The sequence below is a fragment of the Heterocephalus glaber genome, unplaced genomic scaffold (genome assembly GCF_053883595.1).
Source record: "Heterocephalus glaber isolate CG9 unplaced genomic scaffold, H.glaber_assembly_v1.0 deba00001593, whole genome shotgun sequence".
Taxonomy (NCBI): domain Eukaryota; kingdom Metazoa; phylum Chordata; class Mammalia; order Rodentia; family Bathyergidae; genus Heterocephalus; species Heterocephalus glaber.
This window is the reverse complement of record NW_028258368.1, coordinates 6,224,637-6,249,865: the sequence shown is the minus strand read 5'-3', so window position 1 is coordinate 6,249,865 and position 25,229 is coordinate 6,224,637. Positions and strand designations below refer to the sequence as shown.

The 25,229-nt window shown below is 38.7% G+C and overlaps 1 protein-coding gene and 3 pseudogenes across 6 annotated transcripts in view; 2 read left to right on the top strand and 2 right to left on the bottom strand.

Annotated features, from left to right (window-relative positions):
• Lats1 (large tumor suppressor kinase 1) overlaps positions 1 to 13,155 on the bottom strand; it is a 52,518-nt gene extending 39,363 nt beyond the window's left edge. For 4 of the 6 annotated variants that reach the window (XM_021237955.2, XM_004856894.3, XM_087193574.1 and 1 more), the window contains exon 1: positions 12,968 to 13,155. The gene's annotated coding sequence lies outside the window, so the exon portion shown is untranslated. Of the gene's footprint in view, positions 1 to 155; positions 4,420 to 4,485; positions 4,596 to 12,967 lie in introns of those variants that run through there. The other 2 variants (XM_087193572.1, XM_087193573.1) reach the window with 2 other exon arrangements.
• A 1,150-nt stretch (positions 13,156 to 14,305) lies between these two features.
• LOC101719876 (large ribosomal subunit protein eL34 pseudogene) lies at positions 14,306 to 14,664 on the top strand (annotated as a pseudogene).
• Positions 14,665 to 15,657: 993 nt separating this feature from the next.
• Positions 15,658 to 17,765, bottom strand: LOC106010413 (zinc finger protein 655 pseudogene; annotated as a pseudogene).
• A 6,429-nt stretch (positions 17,766 to 24,194) lies between these two features.
• LOC101724830 (cytochrome c oxidase subunit FA4 pseudogene) lies at positions 24,195 to 24,515 on the top strand (annotated as a pseudogene).
• Positions 24,516 to 25,229: the final 714 nt, after the last annotated feature.

Here is a 25,229-nt window from a genome sequence, read left to right as displayed (position 1 = left end):
TAAGTCTGAGCAGCTGGCCATAAATCTGAACAGTGTGCCTCAGTACTAAGCCTGAACAGTTGTTAAACAGGTAGATCGTTAAACGAGGAATTCTGTAGCTTTGATAAAAATAATAATTTTAAGAGTGCTTTAGTGCTGGGTGTGGTGGTACACACCTGTAATCAATTCAAGCACTCTGGGAGGCTGGGAGGCTGAGGCAGGAGGATCACAAATTCCATCTCAGCCTGGGCAACTTGGTAAATTTGTGAAACCCTGTCTCAAAAAAATAAAAAAGGGGATGTAGCTCAGGGCAAAGGCACTAGGTTCAATCTCCAGTACTGTAAAACAAAACAAAGCAAAACAAAACAAAATGTACATAAGTATACAAAGCATATTAAAATGCAGATGATTACCATGTAAATAAAGCAATAGACAACCTGTCATTATCAACTTCACCCTAAATGCTCCAATTTTAAATTTTACAAATTAAGACTTCAGTACGGGATTTCTTTAGAAGAAAAGATACTGCTGCTTTAAGAAAGTTTTTAAACCCCTAGTCTAGCTCTTATGGTTCAAAAAGAGGTGCTTGGGTTTATTCCCTAAACTAGAATGGAACTATACAGACCATAAGCTTATCAACAATGGGATAAGGAAAGGATCTCTGAGGTCAACTTGTCTCATTCCTCACTTATACAAATATCTTCTACAACACACTGGAAGAATGGTCACCTAAGGTCTACTTAACTGTCCTCATTGATAGGGAAAATTACTAACCCAAAAAAGCCATTTCAGACTGGGGATTTAGCTCAGTGGCACTGCACCTGCCTCGCAAGCACAAGTTCCTGAGTTTGATCCCTGGTACCAAAAAAAAAACCTATTTCATTTGTGACCTGTAATAATAAAAGTATTTTCTTCATGTGAAGCAACATAAAATTTCACCCAGTGCCTACTGACAGCCTGTTACTTGTCACTGCTAAACAATTTTGCCTATCTTCTTATCTAACTATCCTAATAACTCTATGAGGTAGGCTGGCTATTTCTACCTTGTAAATGAAAAAATTAAAGTTTAGAGAGTATGTTAAGAGTATGTTAAGTGATATTGCTGAGATTTGAAACAATTATCTACTGAGAGCCTATTTCTAGACTCATTAAATAATTAACATTCATGTTACATAAAGATGTCTATAATTAGATATGTAGATATTCCTATTATTTAGCTTTTTACCCTATGTTACTTCTTCACAGAACCTTTCCTTGGTCACTTGATAACCCTGCTTTAAGGATTTTTTTTCTTTTTTTTTCTTTTCTTTTTTTTTTTGGTACCAGGGATTGAACTCAGGACCTTCTGCTTGCAAGGCAGGCACGGTGTCACTGAGCTAAATCCCCAGCCCAATGATCCCTTTTTTCTGGTACCAGGGAATTCTATTAATTTTCTTTTAGTCCTTAATAGGGTTCCTAGATGGTTATGGTGGTGCATGCCTGTAATCCCAGCACTCGTAGAGGCTGAGGCAGGAGGATGTTTTGAATTTAAGGTCAGCCTGGGCTACACAGTTCAAGGCTAGCCTGAACTACATAGCAAGACCATGTCTCAAAAAACAAAAACAAAACAACTAAGATCCTCTCACTTTTCTCTCCTACTTCTAATATTTCTTTATTTTTCAAATTTTACTTTATTTTTCCATTCCCCAACTCTTCTATCTTTAGCAGTATTACTACTAAGATTAATTTGTAGATATGCAGTTAATTCTATGCTATCACTGTTGAATTATTTTCTCTTGTCAATGGTTATATAGTTGATTCATCTAGTAAATATTTACTTACTTATTTATTTTTTTGATACTGGGGATCCAACTTGGGACCTTGCACTTGCTAGGCAGGCGGCAGCACCACTGAGCTAAATCCCCGGCCCTAGTAAATACTTACTGTATGTCAATATTTGGTTTGTTTTTCTGTCTATATTATATTGCAGATCTCTTCTATTGTTAAGGGTGGTACAGTGGTAGCTTTTATTGATTCATAAGGTATATCAATATCCAGTTTGTCTTTGACTCTAGTATTACTGATTTTATTGCTGCTGCCAGGGTGGCAAAATTGTTGTTATTAATTAATTTTTTACTTTATACCAATACAGTACCTGGTTGGTGTCTGTGTCATCATCAACACCATGGTACATTTCCAGAGAACTGGGAACTAGGCCAATTACACCGCACCCTCCCCTTCCTAAATTAACACAGGTGGTTGGACCATGAGACAGAGGCAAAAGGCTACAGTTCATCATGCCCAGAGTGCAACACTGGAAAGCAGACACTAAGTAATATTACCACCAAAGTCTTTCCACTATAATAGACTTTCAATCTCAGCACACAAAGAATAAACATGAGAAAACAAGGCAACAAATTCCCAACTCCCCCATGGGGCACTGATTAGGAGGAAATCAAAAACCAAATAGCTGAATTATATGAAGTGATGAAAGAAGAGGACCTCCCCCCCCAAAAGAGATTGATAAGGTGCTCAACAAGCTCAAAGATGATATACCTAAAGAGATAATGGGCTTAATAATATGATCAATGAGCTTACAGGAAACATTATCAGAAAGCTAGCTGAGCTAAACAAAATGATACAAAACATGAGTGAGCAGTTTAACAAAGAATTGGAATCTATGAAAAGATTCAAAACAGAAATCCAGGAGATTAAAAATTCTATTGAAAGTATGAGCTACAGAAGTGACCAATGTGAGGACAGTGTCAAAACTGAAAGATAGGCTAGAATTTGGTGAACATATACTCAGAGATACCTTGAAAATAACAAGAGATCATGAAAAATGGATCCAACAGCTGTTAGATAACACAAAAAAGACTAATCTAAGAATAACTAGAATTATTGAAAAATCAGAAGACATTAAAAAAATCTTCATAGAAATAATAGCAAAAAACTTTCCAAGTATGGGGTAAGAATTTAACATAGATAAGTGAGGTATACAGAACCCCAAATAGCCATGATCAGAAAAGAATTTCTCCATGACACATCATAGTCAAAATCTTAGAAGTCCAACACAAGAACAGGATCTTAAAAGCAGTTAGAGAAAAGCAATAAATCACTTATAAAGGTAAACCCATTAGAATTATAGCATACATCTTAACACAAACCTTAAAGGCCAGGAGAGTTTGGAGTGAAGTATTTCAAGCCCTAAAGAAAACAACTTCTAATCCAGACTAATACATGTTGCAAAACTATCTTTCAAAATTGATGGAGAAATAAAGCCTTTCCAAAGAGCACCTTAAGAAATGCATGACTACCAAACCAGCACTCTGAAAAATTCTCAAGGATATCTACCTAGAAAGACACAATGAAGCCAGTGATGCCAAAAACTCAAGAATGAATACATCAGGTAGGGCAAGAAGTTAAGAAGCCGCTGGGCCAGGGATTAGCTCAGTGGTACAGTGCCTGCCTAGCAAGTGCAAGGCCCTGAGTTTGATTCCCAGGACCAAAAAAAAAAAAAAAAAAAAAAATTAAGCAGCAAGAAGAAAAAAAGGAAATCAACAACAGGAAAATGATAACAGCGACAGGAATAAGTCAGTAATAAGTCTTCAGTAATACTCCTAATGTGAAGTTGCAACTCCCCAATCAAAAGACAAAGATTGGTAGATTAGATTTTTAAAAACCCAATGAATGCTGTGTATAAAAACATTTAAACAAAAAAATTCATAGACTAAAAATCAAAGGATGAAAAACAATATTCCATCCGATGCAACCCCCAAAACAAGCCGGAATAGTTATCCTATTTTTGGGCAAAGTGGACTTCAAGCCAAAAGTGATCAGAAGAGGCAAAGAAGGTCATGATGTATTGGTTAAGGGAACAATTCAACAAGAAGAGATAATAACTATAAATATATAATTTATATATTTGAACACTACTGCAGCCAACTTCATAAAACAAACACTACTGGACATTAAAGATCCGATAGGGCCGGGATTTAGCTCAGTGGCACTGCACCTGCCTTGCAAGCACAAGGTCCTGAGTTTGATCCCCAGTACCAAAAAAATAGATCCAATAAACATCAATAGGGACCTCAATACTCCAATTTCCCAAATATATCAACTACACATCAAAGGTGAAACAGACTTTTGGACAAATGGAATTAATAGAAATCTACAGTATATTCCCCAATGACAACAGAATACATATTCTTCTCAGCAGCACATGGAACTTTCTCCAAAATAGAGCACATATTAGCCCATAAAGCATGCTTAAATAAAAATTGATATTATTCCACACATATTATCAGATTATACTAGAAATTGATGATAAAAGAAACCACAGAAGTTATGCAAACACATGGTGATTTAACAACACATTCTTGAATAATCAACAGGTCACAGAAGACATCAAAGAAGTAATTAGTTCCTACAATAAAAAAAAAAAAAATGATGTCACAAGGACCTGAGCTTGATCCCCAGTACCAAAAAAAAAAACCAAAGCAAAATAATGATGCCAGTACAACATACCAGAATCTATGGGGTATGATGAAAGCAGTCCTAAGAGAGAAGTTTATAGCTGTGAATGCCTTCTTCAGAAAAACACAAGCCCAAATAACCCAATGAAGCAACTGAAGGTCCTAGAAAAACAAAAACAATCCACATTAAAGCCAGTAAAATGGGGGGGGGGGGGAGCCAGTAAAAGGAGGGAAATTATAAATAACAGAAATTAATGAAATTGTGAGTAAAAAACAAAGAATTGATGAAAGAGCTGGTTCTTCAAAAGAATAAATGAGATAGACAAACTCTTAGCCAATCTTACCAAAAAAGGAAAATCATATCAATGCAATTAGAAATGAAAATGGCAAAATCAAAATGAACATCCCTGAAATCCAGAAGATTATTAACTACTTTGAAAACCTATACTCTAATAAATTAAAGAATCCAGAAAAAATGGATAGACTGTGAGATACATATGAACTACCAAAACTAAACCAAGAAGATATAAAAATTACCTTGAATAATCCAATACCACCAGTGGAATTAAGACAGTAATAAAAAAAAAAACCCTACCAACAAAGAAAGCATAGGACCCAATGGATTCACCACTGAATTGTATAAGAATTTCAGGGAAGATCTAACACACATAATCCTCAAACTCTTTAATGAAATTGAAAGGTAATGAATTCTGCCAAATTCATTCCTGGAAGCTAGCATTACCTTCATTTCAAAACCAGACAACTAAGGGCCGGGGATTTAGCTCAGTGGTTCTACCGCCTGCCTTGCAAGCACATGCTCCCGAGTTCAATCCCCTGTACCAAAAAAAAGAGAGACTATATTGGGCCGGAGATTTAGCTCAGAGGTTTCGATGCCTGCTGTGCAACCGCAAGGACCTGAGTTTGATCCCCAGTACCAAAAATAAATAAATAAATGAACAAAACCAGTCAACTGAGCTAAAAAAGAAAACTACAAGTAAATCTCTTTAATGAATATCGATGCAAAGATCCTCAACAAGATACTGGCAACAGAATGTAACAAATCATTAAAAAGATCATATACCATAATTAAGTAGGCTTTATCCCAAGGATGCAAGGATGATTCAACATACAATAATCAATAAATGTAATATATCACATAAATAGAAATGAGTACAAAAATCACAGGATCATCTCAATAGATGCAGAAGACATTTTTGATAAAATCCAACATTCATTCATGATAAAAACCCTGAAGAAGGCAGTTATAGAAGGGCTTTACCTCAATCTAATAAAAGCCATTTATGACCAACCTACTGCCAACATATTAAATGAGAGAAAACTGAAAGCTTTCCCTCTAAAATCAGGAACAAGACAAGGATGTTCACTACTACCACTCTTGCTCAATATGCAATCAAAATATTAGGCAGAGTAATCAGGCAAAAGAAAGAAATAAAAGGGATATGTATAAAAAAGGAAGAAGTTAAACTATCCCTATTCACAGACAATATGATCCATTAAATAGAAGACCCCAAAATTAAACCGAAAGACTTCTAGTACTAATAAATTTAGCCATGCAACAGGATACAAAAATCAACACACAAAAATCAGTAGCATTCTTATACACCAATTGTAATCCCACCAAGAAAGAAATTAGGAAAACAATACCATCCACAATATCTTCAAGAAAATTACATACTTAGGAGTTAATACAACAAAAGAAGTGAAAGACCTCTAATGAAAGCTTTAGTAGTCTGAAAAAGGAGATCACAGAGGACATCAGAAAATGGAAAGATTTTCTTTTCCTGGATAGGAAGAACCAATATTGTCAAAATGACCATACTTCCAAAACTGATATATAGATTTAATGCAATTCCAATCAAAATACTAAAAGCACTCATCACAGAACTAGAGAAAACAATCCTAAAATGAATTTGGCACCAGAAGATACGCAGGACAGCAAAAGCAGTCCTGGGCAACAAGAACAAAGCAGAGGCATCACAATCTTGCACTTCAAGTTACATTACAAAGCTGCAGTGATAAAAACTGCATGGCACTGTCACAAATATAGATGTGTGGATCAATGGAATAGAATAAGAGGATACAGAAACAACTCCACCACACTGAGCCATCTGATCTTTGAAAAAGGGGCCAAAAACATATGCTGAGGAAAGACAGACTCTAGTAAATAGTGTTGGGAAAACTAGCTATACACATGAAGAAGGCTCAATCTAAGGGCTGGGGATTTAACTCAGTGCTTCCGCCACCTGCCTCGCAAGCGCAAGGTCCGGAGTTTGATCCCTGGCACCAAAAAAAAAAGGGGGGGGGGTGAATCTAGACCCTCTCACCATGTACTAAACTAAAATCAAAATGCATCAAAGATCTAAATATTAAAACAGAAATACTTAACTTGTTGGAATAAAATAAGCAAAACTCTTGAAGACACAGGCAAGGGTTTTCTGAACAGAAGCCCACTTGCACAAGAAATAACATCAAGAATCAACAAATTAAAATTAAAAATCTTCTGCACAGCAAAGGAAACAACCAATAAACAACAATCTATAGAGTGGGAAAAAATTTTGCCTATTCCTCAGACAGAGGACTAATATCTAGAATATGTAAAGAACTCAAAATATTAGACTCCCCCAAAATAAGAGATCCAATCAAAAAATGGGCAACTGAAATGAATAGATACATCTCAGAAGAAGACAGATGGCAAATAAACACATGAAAAAATGTTCAAGACCTCTGGCTATTAGAGAAATGCAAATTAAAACAGCACTGAGATTCTATCTTACTCCAAAATTAAAGGATATTATGAAGAAATCTAGTAATAACAAGTGCCAGTGAGGCTGTGGGGGGGAAAAGGAACCCTTCTACATTGTTTGTGGAAATGTAAACTATTATAATCACTATGGAAATCAGTATGGAGAACCTAAAAACATTAAAAATACAAATTCTATTTGACCCACTATTCCTGTCCTAAGTATCTTCCCCAAAGAGTTAAAGACATCATATTATAGTGATACATGCATACCCATATTTATAGCAGAACAATTCACAATAGCTGAATCTTTGAAGTAGCTTAAATGTCCATCAACAGATGATTAAAGAAAACATAGTATAGTGTTTATACACAATCAAGTACTACTCTGTATAAAGAAGGATAAGTTTGAGTCATTTGTTGGAAAATGGATGTGCCATACTATTATGTGAAATGAATCAGACACACAAACTTAAATATTGCATTTCCCTTATATGAGAAACCCAAAGTATAAAAAAAAAAAAGCAAAATAAGAGATATATAATAGGAAACAGGGAGGTAGCTCTTTTTCAAATGGGAAGGAGACCAAGAATGGAGGGGGAGAAAGGGGAAGTAAAAAGAAGATGTGTTCTATACATGTACCAATTTCCCATGATGAATGTAATCATTATGTATCACAAACATACACTAATAAAAATAAAAATTAAAAACAATTGTTACTAGATGGTTTGTCTTATATTTAATAATGTTTAAGAACAGAAAATGACAGTTCAACCATGTCCCTTTAAGTAACTGTATACTGAATTTCATCTTGTAGATGTTCTATTATTTATTTGTCCCCTACTGATGGTAATTTATTTTTTTGCTATTACAGAAATATGTTGCAAACACTGGTAACTTCAATTATATTGGTACTATTCTAGTTCTGAGGATGGGTACAGATTTCAGATTTCATATTCATTTTCCTATGCCTTATAGCTTACATGTTTCCTTAGCCATATCTGCAGAGGATTGTGATATTGATTATGCCCAAAGCAGTCTGTAAGGACTTAACCCCATAATTGGCTTGTTTATAGAAGTGAGTCTGGCTGAAGCCTACGAGCCAAGGTCAGAGTAACCTGCACCCAAATTCCATTCCCACAACTAAAACCTTCTGACTAGAAGGACAATGTTCTAATTACAATCATATATTTTGTCTATTCTGTTCCTAATTCAAGAATGCTTTGTCTTGTACTTTGAGCCTTGTTTACATTAATTTTAATGTTCTAGTTACAATCATATATTTTGTCTATTCTGTACCTAATTCGAGAATGCTTTGTCTTGTACTTTATGAGCCTTGTTTACATTAATTTCCATAGAAACCACATGTCACCTTTACCCCAGGTGATTGCCAATAAAAGTCAGTGCCTGGGACTAACCAGCGCCTTTGTCAGTTGCACTGGCACTGGTTGTCCTGGCACCCCACTTTCTCTCTCTTAGTTGTCTCCTAGTGTATTCTTTTTCTCAGGCCTGCGTTGCACACTGGGGAGGTAGGGACTGGAACTTACTACAGGGGTCTCTGGCACATATCAAAATTAGTTGATCAAGAGAATCCACAAGGCAAGGGATCTAGCTCAACTGCAATTCTTGCTTAGCCTGCTGAAGGCCCTCAATTTAATCCCCAGCACTGCAAAACAAATAAAATAAAAATATACATAAATATGAGAATGAATATTAAAATTGTGGTATTTATTTTCAGATTGTCTTCCACAAAGGTGTACTAATTTACAATCCTTTCAACAAAGTACGGTCAACAATGGTATTATCAAATCTTAGTAATCTTTATTACGATTACTGTTGAAAATTCACATTAATAACAGGCAAAGAGAATTTTTAAAAATAATTCTTCAAAGAGGTCAAGAGCAGTAGGCCACACCTACAATTCCAGCTACTGGGGAGGCTCTGGAAAAAAATCTCAAATTGAAGGCCAGCCTGGGTAACAAAGTGAGATTCCTATCTCAAAAATAAAGGAATAAAAGAACTCTTCAAAGCAAAAAAGCTTACCTCTTTAACCCATGGTACAATGATGCCAGATTAGTTTTCCTAAAGAATAGTTCTAATCATGTCACTTATATTTCTTTCATTGCCTAGGTATGACTCCCAACTCTACCACTTCCTGGCTGTGTGATCTTGGGCAAGCTGTTTAGCTTCTGTGTCTCAGTTTCTTAATCTTCAAATGTGGGCAAAAATAGGTTCTACCTTACAAAGGGTTATTGTAAGCATTAAATGGGTTTAATACACGTTGAGATGGGTGTGGTCGTGCACACCTGTAATCCTAGCACTCTGGGAGACTGAGGCAGGAGGGTCTAGTCCAGCCTGGGACTACTCAGTGAGACCCTATCTCAAAAAACAAAAAAAATTGGGCCCAGGATCTAGCTCAGTGGTTCCACAGCCTGCCTCACAAGTGCAAGGTCCTGAGTTCAATCCCCAATACCAAAAAAAAATTTTTAATTATATTAAAGAGAAAAAAAAATCATGTCAAGTGTTTAGAAAAAGCACCTGACTCACTATATGTCAGTTATTATCTTATCTGACCCATACTTCCCAACTATCTCCATAATTGTACCTTATACTCTAACCAAACCAAATTACTGGCTCTCAACTAACATACCTTGTGCTTTTCTATTTTCATGTCCTTACTCATCCTGTTTATTCTTCTTGGGAGAGCTCTTGGCATTTTTCTTCTTGAAGAAATTATATCAAACCTTCACTCAAACATCTCCTCTTACAGGAACTGATATTGAACTCCCAGCTGTTACCCTTTTCTTAACACCACATGCACTTTGGACAATTCTGATAAAACTTACACTTCTGTCCTATTTATGTTCTCATCTGATATTTTCCTACCAGTTCACAGATCCATAGATTGTAAGATGTCTTGTAGATTTTCTTTTAACAAACAAGAAAATGGATCCAGAGAAGTGATATGACCTATATAAGGTCACATAATCAGCTGGTGGTAATGCTAGGAATGGACTTCACATCCTAACACAGCCCAGGGCCCTTTTTATCACACCTACATCTTCAACCTCCTAAGGACAGAGATCATGATTCACTCATGTTTTGAAGGGGCACCCAAACTGCTCACAATAAATAGACAAACTTCAATTTTCTTGAAATTTAAGACCCTCTTCAAAAATATAAATGCCAGGGCTGGAGAGGTAGCTCTGTGGTGGTTCAATTGCCCTTGGTTTAGTCCCTAGCACAGTAAAATAAAAGTTGTTTATTTGTGCAAGTAAGGAAAAAACAGGTTGAGGGCCAGGGACTTAGCTCAGTGGTTCCACCGCCTGCCTCGCAAGCGTAAGGACCTGAGTTTGATCCCTGGTACCAAAAAGAACCAAAACAAAAAACAGGTTGAATTAAGTTTATAAAAAAGATAGCCTGAACCAGGCAATCCAGCAATATGAGAGGCTGAGGCAGGAGGATCACATGTTCAAGCCCATCCTGAGATTTTTGTCATGGGGGGCGGGGGGGGGGCTTTCTCAATGCTTTGACTAGAGATCAATGTTAAGAATATTAATGACGATATATATGTTTATTCATTTTTGTTGTTGTTGTTTTGAGACAAGGTCTCCCTATGTAATCCAGGCTGGCCTCAAGCTTGCAGCAACCCTCTTGCCTCAGCCTCCTGGGTGCTGGGATTACAGACATGTGCCAGTACTCCCAGCCCTATACTGTTTTTTAGTAGAATAGTCTCACAGAGTGCAATACTCACAGATGTCTGCACCTGGCATTTTCTTTCATCCACTTTCTAAGAATTAACTGGTCAAAAGTGAAAATACGGAGCTGGGAATAGCAATGGACTCCCTTTAGTCCTACCAGCTACTCAGGAGGCTGAAGCAGAAAGATCAAAAGCTGGAGGTCAACCTGTGCAATTTAGCCTGATGATGACCCAAAGAGGGGCTGGGAGTGTAGCTCAGTGGCAGAGTGCCTGCCTAAAATGGCCGAGTTCCTGGGTTCCCTGGGTTCCATTGCCAACACCACACACAGACACACACACAGACACACACACACACACACACACACACACACACGGAAGGAAAGAAGGGAGAGAGGGAAAGAAAAAGGAAAACAATCATTGCATTTTTATCTTCCTGATGAAAATTATTTCTAATTGATAATGTTCAATGATTCAAGTAGTGCATGAAAGTCACCTATGAATGTATATCTATAATGTGAACTTTTTCTTTTCTTTTGGTACCAGGGATCGAACTTCAGACCCTGCACTTGCAAGGCAGGCGACAGCACCACTGAGCTAAATCCCCAGCCCTTTTTTTTTTTTTTTTTTCTGAGGCAGGGTCTCCCTTTGTAGTTCAGGCTAGCCCTGAACTCACTAGGTAGCCTAGGCTGGCCTTGAACTCTTGGCAATCCTGTCTCAGCCTCCTGAGTGTTGAGATTACAGATGTGCACCACCATGCCCAGCAATACATTTTATAATGTATAAACAGAAAACTACTAGAGTACAACTGTTTTAAGACCATATGTGTATAGAATAATGACTAACATTAAAGTCTATAGAATGAAAGCTAGGTATCATAATAAAGATGTAAAAGAAGTGTTAATTATTTTGAGAGCAGTAAGGCATCTTCAATCAAAGACAGAAAGAATGTGCCTTTTCCAGCATGTGCTATGATCTAATTTCTTGCAGTAACAGACTATCACAGGAACACAATGGTACTACTTTTACTTCAAGATCAGTCAAATTCCTCCACTGCCTTAGGGAATCAACTAGCCCATTTTACCTATCTGTCTACACATCCAAAGGTAAGAGAAAACCTTAGTCAAGGCAATCACAAATGTAAGTGGTTATCTTAACAGAACATTCATTCCAACCATGGTATCTTACCTTTTCTTCCTCACGAAGGAAAACTGATAAAAAAAAATTTAATCTTCAATAAATAAATCTACAAGCATCTGAGAAGCTTCATGATCCTAGGCATTCAAATCCATTTCTAGAATCGGGATGATACAAATATTTTGTGTGGGAGAGACGGTATTTATTGTTCACTAGATGAATAACTTCTAAACGATGATATGTATTTTACAAGTTATACTTACATATGAACGGACAAACATTAAACTTTGTCCCTTTAGAAAATAACTTTCAATTGGAGAAGTCAGAGTAGGGTTAAAGTTACCTGAGAGTCATTCTTTGCACTACAAGCTGTTTTGTCTTTTCTTCGTTTTCCGTGTTTATTTACTCACTCCTATTCCACAAAGACACCTACCCCCATCTCTCTCACCACTTCCACCTATGAGCAGCGACCTAACATTACAGCGGACTGGAAAAAGAGCCTCCTAGATTTCTTCAAGGTATACCCAGGATCGGAGCTCTCTGCGATCCAAAAGTAGCTCGCCACTTTCCTTCAGAAACCCCTTTCGCTTTCCTCCCTTCTTAGACTTGTAGGGAGTAGGTTGCGAGGTAAACGGTGGTGTCGAGGCCACGAGCAAGGACAGGCTCTCCGCAGCCTAACCTGCACCTCCGGGCCGAAACGCCTGGGGCTCTTCCTGCAGCAAGGGTGCGGCCAACCCTCGTTTCCCCAGGGCAGGGCTCAGCTCAGGTCGCTGCAACCAGGCAAGTCAGGCCCAGACCCGGCCGTCTCAGCCCGCCAGTCCGCAGCAGCCCCTGGACCCCCGCCAGCGGGGATGGGCGTGGGCACCGGCGGCCACCGCCCCGACAACTCCCGCTCGAATGCATTGTGAGCCCCACCCGCTAGGCCAACCCCGGACCTACCTGCAGGGGAGAGCGGGGCTCCTGGTCAGCGGCCACGGGCCCGAGGACCGGCGCTTTGGAGACCAGAGCCAGTCCCGGAAGCTCCAAGTATCCCGGGTGAAGCAGGGCGAGCGGAGACGCCCGGGGGCTGCCGCGGGCCGGCGCGACCCGATGCAGGGGTCGCCGGGACCTGGCTCTCCCCTTACCACCAGGCCACCGCCGCCGCCGCCATTTTGCCTTCCACTCCGTGTCGCCGCCGCCGCCGCACTCCGCTGCAGGTTTCCCGGATGTGGGCATTTCCCGGCGTCGCTTGCGCGGGGGCCGAGGACTGGGGGCTTCTGGCTGCCAGGCCGCGGAGAGCTACCGTGCAGCCTGCGACCTCTGTGCCGAGGCCTGTTCCCGCTGCTCCGAACATGGGGAAGCGTCGTCCCACGTTGCTCCCACCTGCCGCTTCCCGCATGACTCGCTCGCGTTGGTGGCAAGAAGCTGTCCGCCGCCCAGGTCTACTCCGCGCGTGCGATCGTTCTCTTTTCCATTGAGCTTTCTCTGGTCGGAGAGAACGGATACGCGTCCAGTCTCAGGAAGAAGTGTAGTGAGCTAGCTCTGAAACCTCCCTGTGGACGTCAAGGCTCAAGACGTATTTACTTAAAATCTCATTCCTGCGTAGCACTCTTTCCCCGAGTATATCTGTGAGCTTAGAGTACTGAATATGTATTTTCTGAATCAGCCAAATAATACATTGTTGAATCAGGACTAGCAGAGTTGAGATCTGTCAGCCGAATCCGTAGAGGATTCGTTATTGCCTTAATTGGGATTACGTTGACGGTTCGAGTCTCGTTAAATTGAATTTCTCAAAGTCTGGGTTGGTATCATTGGGATTGTGATGTTTAATAGTTCTGTCAAAAAATAAATAAAAATAAAATAAAAGTGCTGTCCGCCTTTTGTAAATAAAAGCACCTTTTAAAATGTTGCCTCTAGAAAGTATGTAGTCATTATTTTCAGATATCTTTTTGTCATTTTTTTTTTCTACTAGAGATTATGAAAATTAAAAATGACTGCTTTTTTGGTGTGTGTAATGGTGGTACTGAGGATTTAGGGTACAAGATATAGTCTGCACACGGTAGGCAAGCACTCTAGCCCTAAACTACACCACCAGCCCTTTTATTTTGAGACAGGGTTTCACTGAATTGCCCAGGCTGGCCTGAACTTGCACCCCTCCTGCCTCAGCATCCAACCCCTCTCCCAGACTAGTTTTTCTGGTGATACATTAATTACTGGCTACAGTAGAGTTCAAATGTGAAAACCTTTGTTAAAAGATTACATTTCAAGCCCTCAAGGGGCTGTCTAAAGGCACTCAGAATGGTCCAGAGTTTGACATACCATCACAGGCTTTCCTACAATGCAAGCTCTTAACAAAACTAGGCTATGCCAAGGCCCTGGTAATAGAATTGTTTACCTTTATACGAAGAATATCGAGAAAGTGTCAAAATCTGCATGTAGCAGACTGAGAAGTTCCAGCTGTGAGACCTAAAGTTCTTATGAAATTGTCTAAAAGGAACTAATGTCAGCAGGGCCTATGGTGGTTCATGTGTGCCAAATGTGTCCCTGACAGGACTAAATGTGCTTTCCTTATTGAGGAGCAGAAAATCATCAGGAAAGTGTCGAAGGCTCAAGGACAAAGTCAGATAGCTAAATTTAAAGAAGTTTTTTTTTTTTAGTAATAAAAGATCGAAGGGCAAGGATAAAATGATTACATTTCCACTGGATGTGTACCTCAAAGGTAGAGCAAAGGAGGTCCTGGGCTCAAGCCCTGTCATGAAAAGAAATGAAGAAAATTACATTTGAAGAACATTTGCTTGAAAACTATTTTCTACAAGCAAGTACAGAGTTTGTAGGAGATAGAAGATATGACCTGAGGCGGGTCACTAAACAGCCCCAGGTCTTACTTTCAACTGCAGGACTAATTAACCTGTGGAGTCCCTTTCAGCCCTAAAATTATATGAAACATGTGAATCTACCATGTTTGCAGGCCTGCTTGTCCTGCTGCCCAGAATGATTTTGTATGTGGAAGCTAGCATACTACCCTCAGAGTTTTGTCATTTGTCACCAACCCACAGCATATCTTCACTTAAGCTCCTCAGTGCCCTTTAATCCTAAAGGAAAGTATTTGCATAAGCCATTGTCTTTGGGGAAATTCTTGGAAAATCCAAGGAGCTCATTAATTGCTATATGTAGATCTGGGAGGTTTGCTCCTGTGAAGCTTGGTGTGCGAGGAATAGGGAAAAGAGAAGAAATCACTAGGAGAGAGCAAGCAGATAAAATGAAAAGTGGCTGGGGCTGTGGATGGAGATGGTGATGAAAGGCCAGGAAAATGCTTTCTTAACTGTGGGTGCTGGATTTTTGAAAGGGACCACTGCATTCATAGATCTTTTGTCTTGTGATAGAAAACCCTCCAGCTTCAGCCTACTTAGCTCTTGAGTGTTTTGCCTGAGTGGGGGCCACATTGCATGACTGTAGGGAGGAACAGGAGGAAGCTCTCCCAGAAAAATCACAAAACCTTGGGAGAAGATTCCAGATGAGCACAGAATCCATGAAAGGAGTGGAATGTTATGCTCCACCTGCTTGAGAACAGAAAATCTAAATAAGATATTTGGAATTCTGCACTCATTTTTCTTCTTCCCCATTTATTCAAACATTTTTACCAGTAGGAACTCCAGACATTTATTTTATACTTCAGGTATTTTATTTAGTTGTTCAAATTGTTCTACTTTTGCCAGCCATGGTGGTGCACACTTGTAATCCCAGCACTTGAGAGGCTGAGGCAGGAGGAATTTGAGACCAACCTGGATTACACAGTGAGACTCTCTGAAAAAAATAAAATGGCTTTGGTGTGAAGCTTCATTTGAAACTGACTACAGAATTTATTAGACATTTCACAGGATTTATCACGTGATTCATAATTTTAGGGTTTTTCTCTAGTGTATATTCTTTTATGTCAACCAAGACAATCTCTGACCCAAAGATTTTTCATATTTACATTTGTAAGGTTTCTCTCTGGTATGGATTCTCTGATGTCTAGTAAGGGCTGAGCTCTGATAGAAGATTTTTCCTCATGTGTCACATTTATAGGATTTCTTAGTGGAAAAAATGCTCTCCCATTTACTAAGGTGGGAGAGATCCATTAGGCTTTCTTTGTATTCATTAGTCGGGAAATTCTGTTGTAGATTCATGTGTTCACGTTTACCAGATGCTGAGTTCTGGATGAAGTTCATGTCTTACTTATTGTCATCAATATTCTGTATTCTAACAACTCTGTTCTGTATCAAGGGTAGAATTCAGACTGAAGCTTTTTTCAGATTCATTACATTCGCTGTTCTCACAGATAAAGTTTTTCTTGCTGACCATTATTTGCCTAAACTCTCTCCAGGAAGAGAAATTTCCTTAGGATTTCCTGAAGCCTTTCTTTTTTAATTTTTATTTTATTTTATTTTATTTTTTTGGCACTGGGGATTGAACTCAGGACCCTGCTCTTTCAAGGCAGGCAGAGGCACCACTGAGCTAAATCCCAGGCCCTCCTGGAGCCTTTCTAATCTGTCCACAGACTCATGCACTTTTCTAATCTTAGGAACTTGGACAATATCCTGTTTGAATCTTCCTACTCTCATTTTGTATGAATGTACTTCTTCCAAAATTTTCTGCTTAGGAATCAACAGCTTGTTCTCTTATCTGATTGCTCCATCTGACCAGTCACCTCATAAGAATTCTCTATTCTTAGTTTCCATATCAAAGATCTGGATCTGGGCCAGGGATTTAGCTCAGGGGTTCCGGTGCCTGCCTCACAAGCACAAGGTCCCGAGTTTGATCCCCAGTACCAAAAAACAAAAGCAAAAGTAAAGACCTGGATCTTTTTTCAACTGGGAGAAACCATCTGGCTTGGAAATTGAAAATCTTCGAACCTGGTTGACAGGAGTACAGCTGCCTGGTCTCCTGGGCTTCACTTGAGGGGAAGAGCAGGCACCTGGGGAACAGGTAGAGTCCTAGGGAGTCCTTGCTCCAAGTCAGTGTCCTGCAGGCACTGAGGATTTGGAAGACTGAAAGGGGACCCTTGGTGATCCTGCAGCCTCTTGGGCTGACAGTGTCCCCATCCCTGTTCTGAATGGAGGGGTGGGCCTAGTGTATCACTGACACACTCCTTAATGGAGCCATGCCAGCCCTTCCAGGCCACCTTTAAACGGCCCGAGGGCAGGGCTGGCTACAAGCTTTTTAAATTTAAGTATACACAGGGATAAAAATTATGTTTTGATCTATTGCCATTATTTTTAAGGTCTAGCATTAATATAGTATGTGTGTGTGTGTGTGTGTGTGTGTGTGTGTGTGTGTGTGTGTATATATTTTTTTTCCTTTTTGGTACCGAGGATCGAACTTGGGAACTTGCACTTGGAGGCAGGCGTGCACCACTGAGCTAAATCCCTGGCCCAGCATTAATATAGTTTAGCTTCATATGGTATATCCATGGCCTATAGCCCTATACTAAAATCACCTTGAGAGTTAATGCATTTCTGTTTTGTTTTGTTTGAGTTAGTGCCTTGCTCTAGAGTCCTAAGAGGCCTTGAACTTTATTTTTGGAAATAATAATATTAGCTTTAATATGAAAGAAAAATAGGCAAAATTACATACATGATATAATATATCATGTTGGGATAATTTTGTCACAATAAGAAACATGCTCATCTACAAGTTGTGTGAAAACAAATCAACTTTGTCAAAAACATGTTTGAACTTCTTAAATAGCCCAGGGTACCCTTGAACTCACAGTCATCCTGCCTTAGCTTCCTGAGTGCTGGGATTACAGGTGTATACCACCATGGCTGGGAGTTAATGTATTTCTGATGGCTGTAACTTGGGGTAATCTGTCAGCTATTGGCTCTCAAAGTCCAGTCATGACAGTTTGGAATTTAACATTAATTTTAATTAATTAATTTTTACCTGATAAGCCAGGTAGCTTCCAGTTATTCTACTTCACCCGTACTCATGGGGTTTCCTGCCCTCTTTCTACACTTCTAATGAAGGGGAATGTTGCTGAAAATTGTTTCAATGTTAAGATGACTGTTAGGAACTAGCTTTAGGATACCAATTAAAGAGTCAAATAGTTGCATCTTATATTTTTGGTCTCCCTAGGCTTTGTGTCTATAAAACGAGCACTACTACTGCTTCAAACTAATAGTCTGAGTCAGATACGACATTCATACCTTAAGCTTAAATGAAGGTTTGATATAAACTATAACCTGGTAAATTTCTTATACTTCTTGGACAAGATTCTAGAATGGATTACTGAAAGATTGTTTCCATAATACTATGAAATAGAAGTATTGTTCATAAAAGACAAGGAATTGTTTATGATAAACTTTTCATATGATAATATTTTTTCACCATGGTCTTGTGAACAAGACAAATGGAGCAGAATGTGAATAAATTAGTTTGTTTATAAATATTTCAACAATTGTGGCCAAATTCTAAGGATTGAAAAGGATGCTTATAGTGGGCCTAAGACCTTCAGTGCATTCAATGTATCTCCTAGCCAACAGGATGAAAGTGTAGAGAGCATGCTGGGCAATTCCTAAGATAACTAGCTTCTACAGAAGATTGAAAGGAGATCACTAGTCCTTCCTATACTGAAATCAAATTTATCTTAGCACAAGAATAGGTGTATAATGCACTAAACTAAAACCAAAATGGAACTAAGATCTAAATATTAAAACAGAAACACTAAATCTGCTAGAAGATAGAATAGGTAAAACTCTTGAAGACATTGGTGTAGGCCAAGACTTTATCAACAAAACTTCAATTGCACAGCAAATATCACAAAGAAACAACAATGGGGATCTCATCTATTAAAGATGCACAGCAAAAGAAACCACCAACAGAATGAAGAGACAAGCTACAGTGCGAGGAAATAAAATTTTCCAGCTGTTCCTCAGACAGAGGAGTAATACCTAGAATATATAAAGAACTAAAAAAAAATCAGACCCCCCACCCCAATTTAAAGACCCAATCCAAAAATGGGCATCTGAAATGAATAGAGACTTCTCAGGTGATGTAGAAATGGCAAATAAATATAGAAAAAATGTTCAACATCACTGGTCATTTGAGAGATGTAAATTAAAAACAATGCTGAGATTCCACCTCACTTCAGAAAGAATGGCTGTTATCAAGAAATCAACCAATAACAAATGATAGTGGGGATGTAGGGAAAGAGGGACCCTTCTTCACTGTTGGTGGAAGTGTAGACTGGTACAACCACTGTGGAAATCAGTGTGGAGATTCCTCAAAAAACTAAAACTAGAGGTTCCATTTGACCCAGCTATTCCCCTTCCTGGTATCTTCTGGAAAGAATTAAAACCATCATACCACAGTGACATATCCGCACCCATGTTTATAACAGCACAGTTTGTGATACCTAAATATTGGAAACAGCTCAAATGCCCATCAACTGATGAATGGATAAAGATGTGGGTTTTTAATACAATGGAGTACTTCTCAGACATAAAGAAAGCTAAACTTGGGACAGTTTTTCTGGTGTGAGAAACTAAAAGTGGAAATAAGGACTAAAATGTATGATAGATATTGGGAAATGGAAAGAAAATGTTCAAATGAGAAAGGAAATAAGGAAGTGGGGAGAGAGAAAGGAAAGAAGGCACAAAAAAGAGAGAATAGAAGGGGAAAAATGGAAACAAAGCTTTTGTAAATAAGGAGGGGAAGAGGGGTTGAAGGGAGAAAGGCAGAGGAATGGGAAAAAAAGAAGAAACAAGATATATCATGTACAGGTACAAATTCCCTATGATGAATGTTATTGTGTATATCTAAAATGTACTAATAAATGTTTTGTTTCAAAAAAAAAAGAATAGGTGTATAATAAGGATCAAAGCCCATCTGCATTAACTCAAAATATGGGAAGCCTGGCTTTAGGAGTATCTCATATAAAAACCAAAGGATTTAGGGAACAGGAATTTAGCTTAGTGGTGCTGCACCTGCCTCGAAAGCACAAGGTTCTGAGTAGTTAGCAAATGTTAAATAAACTAAGACAGGGGTGGAGATTTAGCTCAGTGGTTCCGGCACCTGCCTTGCAAGCTCAAGGTCCTGAGTTCGAGCCCCGGTACCAAAAAAAAAAGCTAAGACAACCTTACAAAGGAATATTGTGCCCAGAACAAGTATGGCAAGGTTTCTGTCATGCTCTCAGTAAGGCAGACACCACCTAGCAAAACAGTCACTTTGGAAGTTACACTTCAAAGATGGTCTTTGGCAAACAGGACTATTTTTTCATTTATTTGTATTTTATTTTATTTTTGAACTCAGGACCTTGCACTTGCAAGGCAGGTGCGGTGCCACTGAGCTAAATCCTTGGCACAGGACTTTTTTTTTTTTTTTAAAGGGAAAACAAGATTGTCATTTTACTTCAGTTAATAATGGTTCACTGCTTACCAAAGATCATACCACTGAACATCTTAATACAATTGGAAGACACGGTCCCTGTTCTTGACCTTGTGGTCCAGTAGGGGGAGACAACCTGTTTAATAAATTCTCCACAGTTGGCATTTGAAGCAGAGTATAATTTAGCCTAGATTGTTGGAAGCCAGTGAAGGTGTTCTTGGGAAAATAACACCTAAAGGGAGTGTTAAAGAACACCTAAAAATAGTAGGAGTTAGTCATGAAAGGCTGGGAAGGGAAACTTGCCCACAAAGAACCACTAAAAGGGTTAGAAAGAAGCTACAATATACTATAGTTTTGAATATCTGAATACTTGAATATGTATTGAGAAGAATTAAACATTTTCTGGCTCCTGAGATAAGACAAATGGACATGAATTTCAATTCTGTATATGAAAATTCATTTATTTAGTGAAGTCCCACATTAAAGCATCCCAACCTAATACAAATTCAAATAGAATGTGAATGGTGACTAGCTCGTCTCATAATAGGCTCATATAATTTAACTACATGATACTTGCTACCTTTTTACAGGATTGTTTTGGATCCCACCCATACACTAAATCTTGCTCTTATCAATTAGAGCTGTCCAAATGAGAAGTTGCATACTGGAATAGGAAACTTTATGAGAGTACTCTAAGTTTCGTTTTGTGGAAGGATTTCTCTGTGTAACCCAAGCCGGCCTGGAACTTGATTTGTAGCTCAGGTTGGACTAAAACTCAGAATCCTTTTGCCTCAGCCTCCTGAGTGTTGGGCTTACAGGCATGTACCACCATGACCAACTCAGAGTATTGGTTTATTTTTGTTTTTTGAGACAGGGTCTCACTATGTAGTTCAGGCTGGACTTAAACTATGTTTACATCTGTTATAGTTTACAGTAAGTTATGAACAGGTTATGAATAGGTTCTGTTACAGGAGAACATTTGTAAATCAGATTCATTCTTAATCCAACAAAGTGAGTCTTATATACCTATGAAAGTTCGCGACTTGAGTGTATGTTAAATTGGTAACACTGTATATCTAAAATGTCCCCCAAATCTTCATAGGTTCCCAAGGCTTTTGGGAGTGACTAGATCATGGAAACAATGACTGGATTAATCCACTGACTGGATCTGCATGGTTCTGGGTGTGGCTAACTGGATTTACTTAAATCAGAAGACCAACCATGGGTGTGAGTGGTACCAACCAATAGGCTTATAGCTTGAATGGAATAAAAGGGAAAGGAAGACTCACTGCTCACTGCCTTATGCCTGCCACATCAGGGACTGATTGTGCTCTGTGATGTCCCTCTGCCATACCACCCTGCCTTGACCAGCTGACTATGGACTGAAATCTCTACAAACTATGAGCTGAAGTAAACATTTCCTCTTTTAACTTAGAGATGTTGGGTATTTCACCCCAGCTACAAGAAAAATTACTAAAATATCTAACACTGGAATATTGCAAAATGAGACAGGTAGCTTTGCTAAGAGTATTTAATAGGTGGTGTTATTTACTCCTTTTACATCTCATCAGGAAGCACATGTCTACATGTCTACCTTTGTGATAAGAATTGATCAGTAGTTTCAAGGTCTGCTTGATCCATTCATATATAGTTGGCCACCAGCAAAAAAGAAAAAAGGAAAAATAGGGTAGAACTTACGGGTTAAAAGCAATTTAAGTGACATATAATCCAATGGACCTTGTCTACTGATTTAAACAAACTAACTCTAAAAAAAATGTTTATGGGATGGCCTGGGAAATTTAAGCACTGCTTGAATACTTGATAATAATAGTGTAGTATAGGAATGATAATGGTATTGATAACAATAATGTAGTGTAGGAATGATAATGGTATTGTCCTTATGTCTTAAAAGCGGGAGGGTTCTCATCCTTCAGACATATATGGGGAAAATTATGAATGAAATATGATATCTAGAATTTGCTATAAAATAATACAGAGGAGTGGGGTAGAGGGAAATGAGTGGCAGCAGAGATGAAATAGGCTGTTAGTTGATGAAAAATCAGTGATAAGTACATGGGTATTCTATTTGTATGTTTTTTGTTTTGTTTTGTTTTTTCGGTACCAGGGATCGAACCTTGTGCTTGTGAGGCAGGCAGTGGAACCACTGAGCTAAATCTCCAGCGCTCTATTTGTATGTTTGAAGTTATCCATTAAGAAAAATAATAGGCCAGAGATTTAGCTCAGGGGTACCGTGCTTATCCTGCAAGCACAGTGTCCTGAGTTTGATCCCCGGTACTAAAAAAAAAAAAGAAAAAGAATTCAGGGAGTATAGTTCAGCAGTAGAGTATGTGGCTCAAGGTGCTGGGTATAATCTTTAGCAATCAAAACAACAAAAGTATTTTTTTCACATGCAAAATACAAAACTGTAAGACAGGAAATTAGTGGTTAACATTTATATAAATCTAGGATGGAGCAATGTGACGTAATGGGCAGAAACTGTAAAAGAAATCAATTGATCTGACCATATAAAAAATGCCAACTCCTGTGAAAAGCCCAATACATAAAGTCATAAGCTAAACTAGAAATATATGTATTCTATGACCAGAGACAAAAAAATTCTTTATATATAAAAAGATGTTGGGGGCTGGGGATTTAGCTCAGTGGTGCCACCGCCTGCCTTGCAAGAGCAAGGTCCTGAGTTCGATCCCTGGTACCAAAAAAAAAGATGTTATAGAATAATAGAATAATAATAAAATATAAAACTACCTCAGGAAATAAAAATGGCAAAGGGTATGGACAATTTTTAAAAGAAATATAGATTAAGTAGACTGTGTAGCACTAACCCTAACATCAAGAAGCAAGGAACATATAAAATAGTAATAGGAAACCAATTGAAATAAATTATGGCATACATATCTATACCATTGAATTTTTTTTTCTTTTGTACTGGGGATTGAACTCTGGACCTTGTGCTTGGGAGGCAGGTGCGGCGCCACTGAGCTAAATCCCCAGCCCTTTTATACTACTGAATATTAAGCAGCAGTTCAAAATGATAGTATAGAAATTAGAGGGCCAGGGATTTAGCTCAGTGGTTAGTGGTTAGGCCACCTGCCTCGTAGCACAAGGTCCCAAGTTCGATCCCCGGTACCAAAAAAACCACTAGAGAATGTGTATCCACAAAAATAACATGTGTATTTTCTTTTCTTTTTTTTTTTTTTTGGTACTGGGGATCGAACTCTGGACCTTGCACTTTCGAGGCAGGCGCCGGAACCACTGAGCTAAATCCCTGGCCCTAAATTTTCATTGTTATAAAAAATGTAGTATTACTATAAAATTATAAAAAATGATGGGTTTGGGAGTGCAGCTCAATGGTAGAGTGCTTGCATAGCATGCAGAAGGGCCTAGGTTTGGCCCTCAGCACACAAGAAAAAAGAAAAAGAGAGTATATATATTGATGAATAAGAAAGGGTATGAAAAGAATATTAACTAATTCAGAGATTACCAGCTTTAAGCACTTCAAATTTTCTTTTGCTTATATTTGCTTTATCTATAATTAATCATTTTTGTGAAAACAAGTCTTTAAAAATTAGTCCCAGCAATAAATTTATAAACAGACTAAAAGTTTATGAATAAATCTATGAACTAAAAGTTAAAAATGTTTTCTCCAATTCTTTGGAATTCAGTTACTAATTACATTTTTTGGGGTAGGGCAGGGGGATACTAACCCAGGGCTCTACCACTAAACTATACAACTCCACCCCCACAGTTACTGTATTTTTGAGCCAAACATGTATATACAAAGCACAGTACATTAGTCTTGGCCCAATAGATTTGTTTTTCTATGTTTTGGGCTGTAGGCCTCTGTGGCAAATATGCTCTACCAGATCATCAGTCAGGCCAAGAAACATCCTAGCTCGATCCCCCTTTTCATGTTTATTGGAGCAGGAGGAACTGGAATGGCACTGTATTCAATCCAGAGGTCAGTTGGGATGGGAAGAATAACCCAGAACCCTGGAACAAACTGGGTCCCAATGAGCAATACAAGTTCTCCTCAGTGAATGTGGATTACAGCAAACTAAAGAAAGAAGGTCCAGACTTCTAAGTGAAATGTGAAAGCTGCTTAGAATGAAGGTCTTTCAGGCCCAGGGATTTAGCTCAGCGGCATAGCGCCTGCCTGGCAAGCTCAAGGCCCTGAGTATGATCCCCGGTACCAAAACAAAAACAACAAAAAAGAATGAAGGTCTTTCAGAAGCCATCTGCACAATTTTTCACTTAACCAGGAAATACTCCTTCTCTAAATGCATGAAGTCATGTTGATTTATTGGAGTTTAATACACAGATTAATAAATCTCTGAAACTTGAAGAAAAATGCAGAATACATAACACTTTCTCTCTCCCTCTCACTCCCTCTCAAAGTGCCTGAAAAAAACCTCCAAGCCAGGCATGGTGGCACATTCCTATCATCCTAGCACTTTGGGAGGATGAGGCAGGGAGATCTCAAGTTCAACCCCAGCCTGGGAAACTTAAAGAGACTTAGTAAGACACTGTCTAAAATAAAAACAAAACAGTTTCTGGCATGTAGCTCAAATGCAAAGGCCCTGATTTGGGTTCAATCTACACTACCAAGGAAAGAAACAAAGCAAAATGAAACAAACTCCAGGCTGGGAATTTAGCTCAGTGGTAGTACTTGCCAGCACACTTAGAGCCTTAGGTTCAATCTCCAGCACTGCCAAAAAAAAAAAAAAAAAAAAAAAAGGAAGGCTCAAAAAGAATACTTGCAAGAATAAACATTAATATTGGCAAAGCCAGTGGGGCAGGTATAGTCTATTGACAAAAAATTATAGGAACCCACTGG